Here is a 13496-nt window from a genome sequence, read left to right on the forward strand (position 1 = left end):
CATCATGCTACATCATATTGAAACCTTTAAATTATATACATACATGTAGTTACAGGCACAGTATCATATATAGTTCACCCTAGAAGAACAAGGTCCCCTTGGGGTATGCATTGGGTCTCTCCATCCTTTTGCATCACCCACCAAGTGCAACCTGGTCCTTGAGCGAAAACCACCCCACGAACAGGATTGTCTTTGCTGGAAGCAGAGTTCACCCAGACAGTTTTCCCTAACATGCCTCTCAGGTGTACCGCTGGAACCTTATCTCCATCTGCTGCTCCCAAGGGCTCTGACTGGGCAGGGCCTGCTCGGTTAGTGGAACCTCGGGTATTCACTAACCATGTGGCCTTTGGTAGATTGATCTCCCAGTTCTTGCAAGTCCCCCCACCAAGTGCCTTTAAGGTGGTCTTAAGCAGACCATTGCACCGTTCGACTTTCCCAGCCGCTGGTGCATGGTAGGGAATATGGTACACCCACTCGATGCCATGTTCTTTAGCCCAGGTGTTTATAAGGCTATTTTTGAAATGAGTCCCATTGTCTGACTCAACTCTTTCAGGGGTACCATGCCTTCAGAGGACTTGTTTTTCCAGGCCCAGGATGGTGTTCCAAGCAGTGGCGTGGGGCACAGCATAGGTCTCCAACCATCCGGTGGTGGCTTCCACCATGGTCAGCACGTAGCGCTTGCCCTGGCGGGTCTGAGGCAGTGTGATATAGTCAATCTGCCAGGCCTCTCCATACTTATATTTGGACCATCGCCCCCCATACCAGAGGGGCTTCACCCGCTTGGCCTGTTTGATGGCAGCGCACGTGTCACAGTCATGAATAACCTAAGAGATGCTGTCCATGGTTAAATCCACCCCTCGGTCTCATGCCCACTTATAGGTGGCGTCTCTGCCCTGATGGCCTGAGGCATCGTGGGCCCATAGAGCCAGGAACAACTCTCCCTTGTGTTCCCAATCTAAGTCTATCTTTGAGACCTCTATCTGATCTACCTGCTTGTTGTGCCTGTGTTCTTCATTAGCCCGACTCTTGGGAACATGGGCATCCACATGACGGACTTTCACAGGGAGCTTCTCTACCTGAGTGGCAATGTCTTTCCACTCATCAGCAGCCCAGATTGGTTTTCCTCTACGTTGCCAGTCAGCCTTTTTCCACCTTTCCAGCCAACCCCACAGAGCATTGGCTACCATCCACGAATCAGTGTAAAGGTAGAGCTTTGGCCATTTCTCTCTCTCAGCAATGTCCAAGGCCAGCTGAACAGCTTTGAGTTCAACAAGTTGACTCGATCCACCTTCTCCTTCGGTAGCTTGTGCAACCTGTCGTGTGGGGCTCTATACGGCAGCTTTCCACTTCCTCTTCATCCCCACAATGCGGCAGGAACCGTCGGTGAAAAGGGCGTAGCGTGTTTCATCTGCTGGCAGCTGGTTGTATGGTGGAGCTTCTTCAGCCTGGGTCACTTGCGTCTGCTCCTCCTCATCAGTGAGACCAAAATCTTCACCTTCTGGCCAGTTCGTGATTATCTCCAAAATCCCAGGGCGATTTGGGTTACCAATACGGGCGCGCTGCGTGATGAGGGCAATCCACTTGCTCCATGTGGCGTCGGTGGCGTGGTGAGTAGAGGGAACCTTTCCTTTGAACATCCACCCCAGCACTGGCAGTCGGGGTGCCAGGAGAAGTTGTGCTTCTGTGCCAATCACCTCTGAGGCAGCTTGAACTCCCTCATAGGCAGCCAAGATTTCCTTCTCTGTGGGAGTGTAGTTTGCTTCAGATCCTTTGTAGCTTCTGCTCCAGAATCCCAGGGGTCGGCCTCGGGTATCACCAGGCACCTTCTGCCAAAGGCTCCAGGACAGACCATGGTTCCCAGCAGCAGAGTAGAGCACATTCTTTACCTCTGGTCCTGTCCTGACTGGGCCAAGGACCACTGCATGAGCGATTTCCTGTTTGATCTGGGCAAAGGCTTGCTGTTGTTCAGGGCCCCAATGGAAATCGTTCTTCTTGCGAGTGACCTGGTAGAGAGGGCTGACAATCTGGCTGTACTCAGGGACGTGCATTCTCCAAAAGCCGATAGCACCTAGAAAAGCTTGTGTCTCCTTCTTGCTTGTTGGTGGGGACATTGCAGTGATCTTATTGATGACTTCAGTGGGGATCTGGCGCCGTCCATCCTGCCACTTCACTCCCAGGAACTGGATCTCTCGGGCAGGTCCTTTGACTTTGCTCTTTTTAATGGCAAAACTGGCTCCCAGCAAAATCTGGATGATCTTCTCTCCTTTCTCAAACACCTCCATTGTTGTGTTCCCCCACACAATGATGTCATCGATGTACTGCAAATGTTCTGGAGCCTCACCCCTCTCCAGTGCAGCTTGGATCAGTCCGTGGCAGATGGTGGGGCTGTGCTTCCACCCCTGGGGCAGTCGGTTCCAGGTGTACTGCACGCCCCTCCAGGTGAAAGCAAATTGAGGCCTGCATTCTGCTGCCAAAGGAATGGAGAAGAATGCATTTGCAATGTCAATGGTGGCATACCACCTTGCTGCCTTGGACTCCAGCTCGTACTGGAGTTCCAGCATGTCCGGCACGGCAGCGCTCAGCGGTGGAGTCACTTCATTCAATGCCCGATAGTCCACAGTCAGTCTCCATTCTTCATCAGATTTCTGCACAGGCCAGATAGGAATGTTGAAGGGTGAGTGGCCCTTGCTGACCACCCCTTGGCTCTCTAGATCACGGATTATTTTGTGGATGGGGATCACAGCATCTCGATTTGTCCGGTACTGCCAGCGGTGCACGGTCATGGTGGCAATTGGCACCTGTTGCTCAGTCACTTTCAGGAGTCCTACTGCAGAGGGGTTTTCTGACAGTCCAGGCAAGGTGTTCAACTGCTTAATGCTCTCTGTCTCTACAGCAGCTATTCCAAAAGCCCACTTGAACCCCTTTGGGTCTTTGTAGTATCCGTTCCTGAGGAAGTCTATGCCTAGAATGCACGGTGCCCCTGGGCCAGTTACAATTGGATGTTTCTGCCACCCCTTCCCTGTCAGGCTAATCTCAGCTTCCAGCAAAGTGAATTCCTGTGATCCCCCCGTCACCCCAACAATGGAAACAGGTACCTTCCCCACATGTTCTGATGGTGCATTGTGAACCAGTATCAACTAACACTTTATGTTTCTGTGGCTTTGACGTGCCAGGCCATCGCACCCACACTATCCAATAGATCCTGTCATCCCATGCCTCTCCCTGGCTAGAGGCAGGGCCCCTCTAGCCCTGGTTATTATTTCTTTCCTGGGCATACATAGTGGAGGTTCCTTCAGGGGATCTGACAGAACATCCTCCTTGCTGTAATACCCTGCACCTTGCTTGTGGGAGGTTGAGGCTACCTTCATTTTAGTGCGGCTCCCTCGGTTAGCATTTCCCTCCCTGAGCTGACGCACCCGTGCTGCCAGAACAGAAATGGGTTTCCCATCCCATTTTCCCATGTCTTCCCCATGGTCTTGCAGGAAAAACCACAGGTCAGCTCGTGAGGTGTACCCTCTCTCCCTAGCTGGGGGACGTGAAGCTCTGACTTGGGGGCCTGTGACTTGTACTGGTGTTACGCTGATCTTCCTCACCTCCTCAATTCTCTCTATCATCTCCTCCCTCATATCCCTCATCCTATCTTCGACCTGTTGGAAGTCCCTGGCCACGGCAGAGACATTAGCCTGCATTGGGCCATTCATCATGCTCTCGAAATTTCTGAGTTTGTTGGCAACAGAACACACTATCTCTGGACTGTTATCGGCATTAATCATTGCTATGTAGGTGGTATATTGAGATGGACCCAAGGTTGCCAGATTCCATAACATCTGCCCTGTGCACTTGACCTTGTCAGGGTCATTGTCATGCTGTCCATCCCTCCCAAAGAGTACCTCTAATTCTGCTGTCTCTCTCAGCTGCTGGATCCCTTCCTCAAGGGTCTTCCAGCGCATCCTACGGTGGTGCTCCTGCATTCTCTCTCTGTGTACAAACTTCTCTCTCACACTCATTAAAAGCCGGTCCCAGAGGGAAAGGAGGCCTTGCTCCCTTACGAATATCTGGTCCACACCTGAATCCTGGCCCAAGGATCCCAAATTCCTGGCCTCAGTTGCATCCAGTTGTACACCTGTTCCCGTAAGGTCCCAGACCCGGAGTAACCAAGTTGTAAAAGGCTCATGGCCCCGCCGAGCAATGTCTTTACGCAGGTTACGGAGACTATCGTATGAGAGGGACTCGGTGACAATCTCAACCTCTGGCTCCCTTGCTGGTTGTGAGGACCCTCCCTGCTGATCCCCATTATCTAAGTGCCTCGTTTTAATCTTAGATTTCCTAGTTTCCACAGGAGCAACTGCTGCTGGCTGTGGCTGCTCCTGTGATCCAGCTGGAACCTGGACAGATACAACATCTACAGGTTCCACTGCAGCACCATCTGACTCTCCCTCTTTAGGGCAGGGTTTCTCACCAGCTGGAGAAAAATACTCCTTCATCATCTGGCTATGCTCCTTCAACATCTGACTCTGCTCTTTCAGCATTTGGCCTATATCCTTCACTAGAGCCCCCACCCACTCTGGGTGGCTCATTTCTGCGGTGGGCTGTGGGGCAGAGGCAGATTCTGGGGCAACATCCCTAGTCTCTGGGGCAGAGGCAGGTTCTGGGACAACATCCCTAGTCCCTGTGGCAGAGGCAGATTCTGGGGCAACATCCCTAGTCCCTGGGGCAGAGGCAGGTTCTGGGGCAGCATCCCTAGTCCCTGCGGCAGAGGCAGGTTCTGGGGCAATATCCCTAGTCCCTGGGGCAGAGGCAGGTATCAGAGTTGTTGTCCAAGCCAATATTCCTTTGTTTCTGAATGCTAAGTAGAACAAGCCTACCAGCAACACCAGCCACTGTATAATAACACTGGCAATTAAAACAGATCTGAAATCCTTGAGAACCAGTGGGGTAGCCTCAAAAAACTGGGTGATGGGTTGGGAAAAAATTTCCCTTGCACTCGTTACCTCACAGTAAGTACCATTACTGAAATAGCCCCAGAAACACGCAGTTAGAGTACGATAGCTCCGGATCCATGCAACAGCTTCCCAGAAAAAATTAAAAACCCATGAATTCCTGACATAATCAATCCACCAAACCAATCGGACAATAGCCACAGCAACCTTGGTGAGGGGGCCCAAATTCAAAAAAGGGCTTACAAATGGGAGGGAGATGGCTGTGACCACATGGAACACAAACCAGATTAAACCAGACAACATATTGCCAGTTAAGAGAGCTGTTATTCCTGTCTTAACTCTCAACTCAGTGCCCTCTGCTCCACGTCTGGGCGCCAAAATCTGTCCTGGTTTGAAAGGACAGGTGTCTGCCAGTAAGGGCAAAAGTTTTCCTTTGGAATAGAGACTTTGGTTCCACTCCCCTCCCCCAAGTATTATGATTGTTTGAATCAAGGACTCTGAGGCAGAGATAAGGGGGGTGGGAATAACAGCTCTTTTACTAATATATCTAACTGTACAAACAGAAAACAGTAACAGTTAATATTGCTAACAGAACGAAATAGATAACTCGGTGTCAGTCCCTTTAGATGTAAGCATGCTGTCTGTGTGCTTAGTCCCAGTCCGGATCTGCCAAAAAGCAAGCGGGAAACGGAGGCAGGAAGGAGGGGGGAGGGGCAGCAGCAGCCACGCTGGTCTCAGTGGGAATGGGTGGGAGCGGCGGCTCCTCGCTCACCGTGTGTGTCCGGGTGATCAGCTGTGTCCGCAGAGGCAGGAGCTGGAACGGGGCAGATGCAGGGCAGGTGGTCGCAGAGGGTCTGGCTCTGCTGTGCTCGGCCGTGTGGCTGAACGATCCTGCGCATCCTGCTCCCGGCTCGCCGGAAACGCGAGTGCCCTCCCGGAAGCCTCAGAGGCCCCTCCGGGGCCGTCCCCACCCACCCCTTTTGTCTGGACCCATCAGAGACCCTGGGTGTAACCCGGCCAGCTCCATTGGTAATGGGAAAAATTCTTTCAATTGACACAGTAACAGAAAAACACTCAACCCCCAACAGTACATTAAGCCATAAAGTTTCTTCCACAGAATTAATCAAGATTCTTTCCTGACCCAGTCTAACAGAAATGTTCTTGAAATAAGAAAACAAGTGTCAGGCTTCATTGTGGTCAAATAGAGATTTAATAATTTTTTTAAACTTTTTTTTTTTTTTTTTTTTTTTTTTTTAGAAAGCCTATTGAAATTCTCTGCATGCAGAAACACCAGTATACCTCTTTATTCAAAACCTGAAATTTTGTTTCCCACCCAGAGAGAGTAATTCAAAACTGTCCTGGCTATGAAGTTCCTACCTTTCACCTTTCTACCTTTCCTATTTCTTAACTTCTTTGGTTCAATGAAATAACACTAAACAGAATTGTAATTAATAAGTATTATAATTGAAGTAATTTTGCTTTAATGTTTATGCAACTATGACAAAAAGATTTCATCAAAAGCTGACCAAGACAACTTTATTTAAAAATTGTTGACTAATAAACAAGAGTAGTAATACATTTTCAGAAGATCCTCCCAGAATACTCAACTTCCATGACTCAAGCAGAATTGTGATTGTCAACACAGACACCTAGGCTGAGTTTAAAATGAGAGAAGGTTTTTTTTTCTGATCATCCTACTGAACCTCATATTATTAGTTCATCTTATTAAGACACACCTCAACAGTAGCTGATTAGCTCCTTAAAACTCTTTTTCTACAGAATGCCTTCATCTCATAGAAACTGAGGACAGGATTATGAAGTCTATATTTATTGGCATTTTGGGTAAAGTATTCTACAGCTTATAGTGTATCTGAAACAGTTATTAGACAGCATTTGCCAATACACTTCAATGAAGCACAGCAGACTCACCCAATTCCAAGGTGTTTTTTCCTACCATTTCCCAACTTAACATTTTTCTGTATTTAAAAAAAAATTAATTGCTAAAAATAGAAATACCTGCCACAAATCTAGGGAGAGGAGGTTAAATTTGTCATGTTTTCTGATTCAAGTGTGGCTCCCTCCATCGACAGAATTTCCAACAAACTATTTCAGACATAAACCTATCTGCAAGTGCAGAGCTGACAGGAATGAAGAAACTTGAAATGTTAAGGGCAGGAGCCTTGGGCAACTTGAACGAAGCTCACAGAAGGAAATAGACTAAGAGAAGAGGGAGCCCCAAAAAGAAAAGCACACATCATGAAAAAAAATACAGTTAAATTGCATGTTTTTGTAGCATCTGAAATGGTCTGACAGTAAACTGGCTCTTGCAAAGTATAGGACATGTAATTGACAATGGAAAAATAACTTTAGCCCTACTTTTTCAATCAAATTGCTCAACTTCCCAGATTTCAAAAAGAGTACCCTCTCAGGCATAAGTGATCCTTCTAGAAGATGCACATTTGTAACCTGATTCAAAGAGGAAATACTAATTAAAGCAGCAAAATATCAAGAAAATTATCTGCAAAGCCACTTGGAAATGCTACAAATAATGATAAATAACAAAAAACAGACCAAAAAAAGCAGCATGATAATAAAAAATGTCAAACATGCATTGGAATGCCTTAGAAAGCACAGTAATATTGCCAGGCAATAGTCACTTGACATTTTTACATAAATTTTATTGGTGTATCCAAACTCCAAAAGAAATTCATGATGAATGAGCAAATTGATAGCAACACTGGAACACAGAAACTGCAGCTTCAGTGTGATTAGCTTTTAGTCCATAGTTCCGGAAATGAAGGTGCCATAAAGAAAGGTACCAGAAAGACACTGAAGGATTTATAGCATCAATTTAAAAATAAATGAATTAAAAATAATATTTAAAAAAAGAAAGTTAGAAAAAAAGAACAAAGAAAAAAGCAAGTTTAAACAAAAGTCAAAGAAAGAGAAAATTACAACTAATAGATTTTAATATGCAAGCATACACTTTATATGTAATCACAGCAGATCATACATATGGAGGACTTTCACTTCAATTCCTCTGTCCCTTGAGCAGTTCAAACACACTAAAGCATATGTGAAGCACAAACCATATATGAAAACACTATTTTATGGACTTTCAAATTGGACTCTGAGAAACTAGCACTTCTTGAACCTCCCTCCTTCATGTTATTGATAGAATACTTTGACATAAATTTTATCACTGAATAAGTGCTTAAAATTTACAGTCTTCCTATGATTTTAAGTTACTTTTTTTTTCCTAATATTTTCTCATCCATCATATGCTAATGTATTCATGTGCTAAATTGTTAACTTATTAGTGATTTAATGTATATGTCAGTTCATGCTCCAATACAGAAATGTTCAGCCTGAAGCCACATAGGTTTTAGAAACTATGTGTTTAGAAACTTTAGAAAAGACCAATTTCCAAACTCAAAAGTACAAAAGCTCAAGAGTTAAGCAACACAGGTTTTGCTGATGAGTGTATTAAAGCCAGTAAAATATTTTTCTGTGAGAAAATGATTTGATCCAATGCATTCTGGACCTAGATGTAGGATTTTGAAGTAAAACATTTCTCTATGTGCATTTCAAAATTGCTTATTTTAAAACTAATAAGCATACATAGGTGATGCAAGCTATCTAAAATGAAATCAGTGCAGTACATGACTTCTGTAATATACTGATTTATAACAATGCCTTTATTAGTACCAGTAACACTAGGACTTGGGATTTTCTCTTTGTTTTTTCCTTTTGCTGTCAAATCTATAAGATATTTTGTTAGCAAAGCCATTTTCCTAACTTAGATGCTACTAGCAGAGCTACTCCTGTGGGATACACTTTGCTGCTACCAGCCAACTAGAATAGGAATTCTTGATTAATTCCTGAGATGAATCTACACCACTTGTCAGACCTGTGCAACTGCCACTGATCTGACTAGAAAAAAAAGAAGCTTAAAATTCTAACAAAATTACTTTAAAGTTCGTAGTTCTTTTTAATTAGTAAGAACTGTTGACTTATCAACCAACTCCATACCATTTATGTAGTATACATAACCAATGTTGGGTTCATATAATTCTGAAATATCTCCATTATAAGTCTTCTTACTTTATTTTCACTACCTCAAATATCCATTCTTAAGAATATATTGTTTTCAAATTTGGCCTTAGCATGTAATCACTTTTTAGTACTTGCATCTTTTGCCAGTTTTGAGATGTATAAATACAAAGCTCTTCTTCCAATTAAAAGGCCATATTTAATTAGACACTCAAAGAAGCCTTGGTGACACAGATACTGACAGCACATTATTAATAAGGCCTTAAATCCAAAACATTGACACTTGTTGATCCTGGAATTAACACAATTTGATCAATGGCCCTAAGTAATGTTGTATGACCAAGGCAATGCCAAACATTTTTCCTATAGTTACCATGTTAAGTTACACACTATTATTGTTTGTAGCTTAATAAAACTTCATGGTTCCAAGGCAAATTCTGATGCTACCTAGCATCATACCTACATATAGACAGATTTCTTGCACAGGTGAAGACCTCATGGCTCATGAGTAATTATTATAGATAATAGAGAGTAATTAATAGATAATTTTAAGTTTTACTGTATTTTGTACAATAGTAATAATGTACAACAGCATGCTCCATCTGGCTCCATCTGTGATCACAGAATCATCGAAATTGGAAGAGACCTTCAGGATCATCTAGTCTTTAACCAGTGGCCAAGTTAAGGTTCAGTTTAGCTTTGGCCCTTCTAATTTTCTCTCCACATACTTGACAACATCGCTGCAGCTCCCCCAAATTACCTATTCATCCTTCCAGAGATGCCACACTCTTTTTTTGCTACAAGTTTGAGATTAAGGTCTCTATTAACCCAGGCTAGTCTTCCTTCCTGGTGGCTTATTTTACACACAAATGGAGATGGAGTTAATTGTCTTCTAACCCTTCTGAGGTGCAGGGTTTGAGATCTGTAACTACACCAGTGCTGACAACACACCAACCATTGCTAACAGCACTGGCACAATGTCAGGGTCTTCTGTTTCCCATGCTGCCACCTCAGCAAGTGGGCTTGGGATGCACAAAATGTGGAGAGGGAACGCAGCTGGGACAGCTGGCCACAAGTGACAAAAGGGACATCTCACATGGACACCACTGAACAATAAAATCTAAGGGGGATGGTGATTTGTCTGTTCAGAGTCTGGCTAGGCATTGATCTACATTCCTTGGGGATTTATACCTCTTTCTTTCCTTTATTAAACTGTCCTTACCAACACATAAGTTTTCTCACTTTTCTCTTCCTATTCTTTCCTCAGTCCTACTGGAAGAAGGGAGCAAGCAGGGAGTCAGCAAAGAACTATGTGGTGTTTAGCAGCTGGCCAGGTCAACCAACCACAAACACATAGATGAATATACTGTACAGAACAATTCTGTATGTAGTATGGTGTGTGCAGTTCAATATGGAGATATATTTAGATACAAGTGTTGTGTTCCTAGAAACACACTTGTTTTGTAGATTAGAAAATTATACAGATGTGGCTCAAACCATTAAACCAAAAATGAAGTGGAAAATCTTTTCTGAAACTAAAGGTTAGTTTCCTAAAGAGTCAAAAAGTGTTAGGAAAATGTTGTAGCTGTCTGTGAATAATAAGAGCTAAATTTCACAGAACTGAACACTGAGCTTAAAGAACTCTAATATATTGTGGAATATTTATTGTTGGCCTAAGGTTAGGCCAGATCCTAATCGTGGAAAAAAGCTGAGAAATACTACAATCTCAAATACCTCATAATCAACAAAACAGAATAAATGGACAAAATGACACAAAGACATGATGCCATACACCATTTCAGCAGCTGAAAAAAGCATTCAATGAAACGATAGTTATTTTTTCCTTATTGTCTCTAAAAATGACTTCCAAAATACTTTCAGTAATAATGTTTAAACTGATACCACAGCATGACTGAAAACTCTTCTATAGTAATTTCATTTTTAAAATATGTTATTTAATATATATTTATATACTTTTATATATTTAAATTACCTAAGCTCCTTCACTTGAAAAAAACACACCTTCTAGGCATAATTTTTTATCAGAAAAGGGACAAGACAAGACACAAAAAAAGACCACTACAATAGACTTGTTTTGCTTAGGGCTATAACATCTAGCATTCTGACCCAAGGGAATGAGAAAGCCTCAGGAGGCTGATTTAATTCTTATAATTCCCAGAGATCACATGTCATTTTAGAGACTCCAGCAGATGACCTGTAAGTAAAGATACAGAGGACATATACACCAATCTTACCTTCCTTCACCAAGTTCAGCATTCAAACTTCTTCAGCCAAATATTAAAGTGGTAATAACATTATTTTCCAATGTCACACAGGCCACATTTATAAGGTGATAAGTTTGTTTTATTTACCTGTCTACAGTTTTACTTTCTGCTGTGGTTCTAAAATTTATTAATATACATGTTCAAACTACTTGTATCATAGTTTTGTGTACTTGGAGACATTAAGATATGATTTTATTATCTTTTCTATTAAGAACAAAGTAAACAAACAGGCCATTGAATTTGTTAAACTCCCCAAAAATAAAAAAGGTACATTTAAGAGAATATTAGCATGACACATAAAAGCTAGCAGAGATGCAAAGCTTCTAAGGCTAATTCAATAAATAGCTGAAAGGAAGAAATATATCCTCTAAAGCTAGATATCAGACCAATATATATGATTTAAATTAAACAGTCTTATGTTGATTGGCACTGAGAATAGTGCTCACAACTTCACAGAGGTAGGTGGAAGATAAAAGCACACATGGCCTGGGAGAACTGCCTCACCTAATGACCTGAAAGAATTCAACTATACATAAGTATAGAGACTCTGCAGTCTGAATGTAAAAAATGTTATGACACCACAGTTGCATCTACAACCTGATTTTCCACAGTTTCCTGATTTTTAAATTAACACAGGCAAACCTGAACACACATGAGCCTAACTAAGGTTCTAACAGACAAGATCTGAAAAAATCATTGAAATAATTTAAAATGTTATCATTCTCTTCTATCCTAGCAGCAGAAGCTATCTCCAGTTTGCAGTCTACCATCCTAATCCAGCCCTGCCTTTTCCGTGGCTCTGAGCTATGGATGTGATTGTGAACCAGAAAAGGTGAATTCTGTAACACTCCAAACCACACATCTGAAGAAGTGTACACAGATTTGAACAGTATTTCTTTTTAACCTACTAAAGCTAAATCTATTGTGGCTTTTCTGAAAATCCCTCAAGTCATACATATAAAAAGTCATACAAAGTATAAAAAGGGCCTGATGATTTCAGTATTTGCATACAAAATTTAAGCTTCTTGGCACACAGTACTGCATACCCCAAAAACACAGTTAAAATGTAATAAGAACAATAAGATACATAAATTAGTCACTGCATTACATAAAATTTGATAATTTAATCCCTATCAAGAGCAAGATTTGAATTTGAAAAGCTCTGCTGGCTTAAATTGTGCTATTCCTACTTGCCATTAGGGGTGAAAGTCTTCCTTGACTGGCTCCCCATTTCTCCAAAATACCTCATCCTACACACTCTAGCAAAATACCATTCCTTTTGGATTCAAAATTATTGAAAACAAATGGTTTCTTTATAACCGGATATTTATGAGTACAGAAATGATAATATTCTTTTGACTGCATTTTCCTAACCACCTCCATGTGCAAAAAAACATAGGGAAGGATACTGAAAATATTTCAACCTGCATTGGACAGTATAAGAAAAGGAAATGGAATACATTGTGCTATGTCCTAAAAAAACCCAAAAAAACCCAAACAAACAAAAAAATTATTTACAAATACATAGAGAAGTGACCTAAGTCATAGATAGTTTTTAATTTCAGGTTGGCTTCAAAACAAGCCATATTTAAACAAAGATACAGCAATGGACTTACTAGGGCCAATTACAATGTAGTTTATATTTCAGTAGAGAATATACCATATATTCTTAATGGCACACTTAATATGTTTTAAAATTCCCTGTGTAAATAATAATTAAGGGGCTTTGTATTACTGGTCAGTTTTTCTCTTTTTGTTTTCTAATCCTCTCTTGAGAACTGCTTAGCTACCACATTTTATGCCTGAAATCTTGTCCTAAAAACCTCATTTTTTCATAACATTCTTTGTAATACCTTCAAGGAGAATTTATTGCATCAGCTGGACATCTCATTTATGGAACATACAGCAGGTACTTACTAAAATGAGGCACCTATGGTCATATGTAATTTTACAGCTTTACAATTATATAATCTCTCCTGTACATTAAGCTTTAGGACTGTAAAAAACTTGAACTGTAAACCCAAACATTTTCAGACTGATGCTGATTGTTAAGTATCAGCAAACACTTCACAGTTTTCTTTGTATTGTTGCTAAATTTTCAGCACAATTACCATGTTTTGTGACCTATAACAGAAAAAAAATAGTTTTCTTTATAGCAGAGAATGAGTTGAAATATGTATAATCAGCATGGGATGACAGGGACAATATTTCTGTCAAA

The 13496-nt window shown here is 41.9% G+C and overlaps 1 protein-coding gene across 1 annotated transcript in view; it reads right to left on the bottom strand.

Annotated features, from left to right (window-relative positions):
• The window catches only part of CNTLN (centlein), a 186975-nt gene that overhangs the window by 10629 nt on the left and 162850 nt on the right, over window positions 1–13496 (bottom strand).

This window comes from Erithacus rubecula, assembly GCF_903797595.1.
Source record: "Erithacus rubecula genome assembly, chromosome: Z".
In the NCBI taxonomy this organism is placed as follows: domain Eukaryota; kingdom Metazoa; phylum Chordata; class Aves; order Passeriformes; family Muscicapidae; genus Erithacus; species Erithacus rubecula.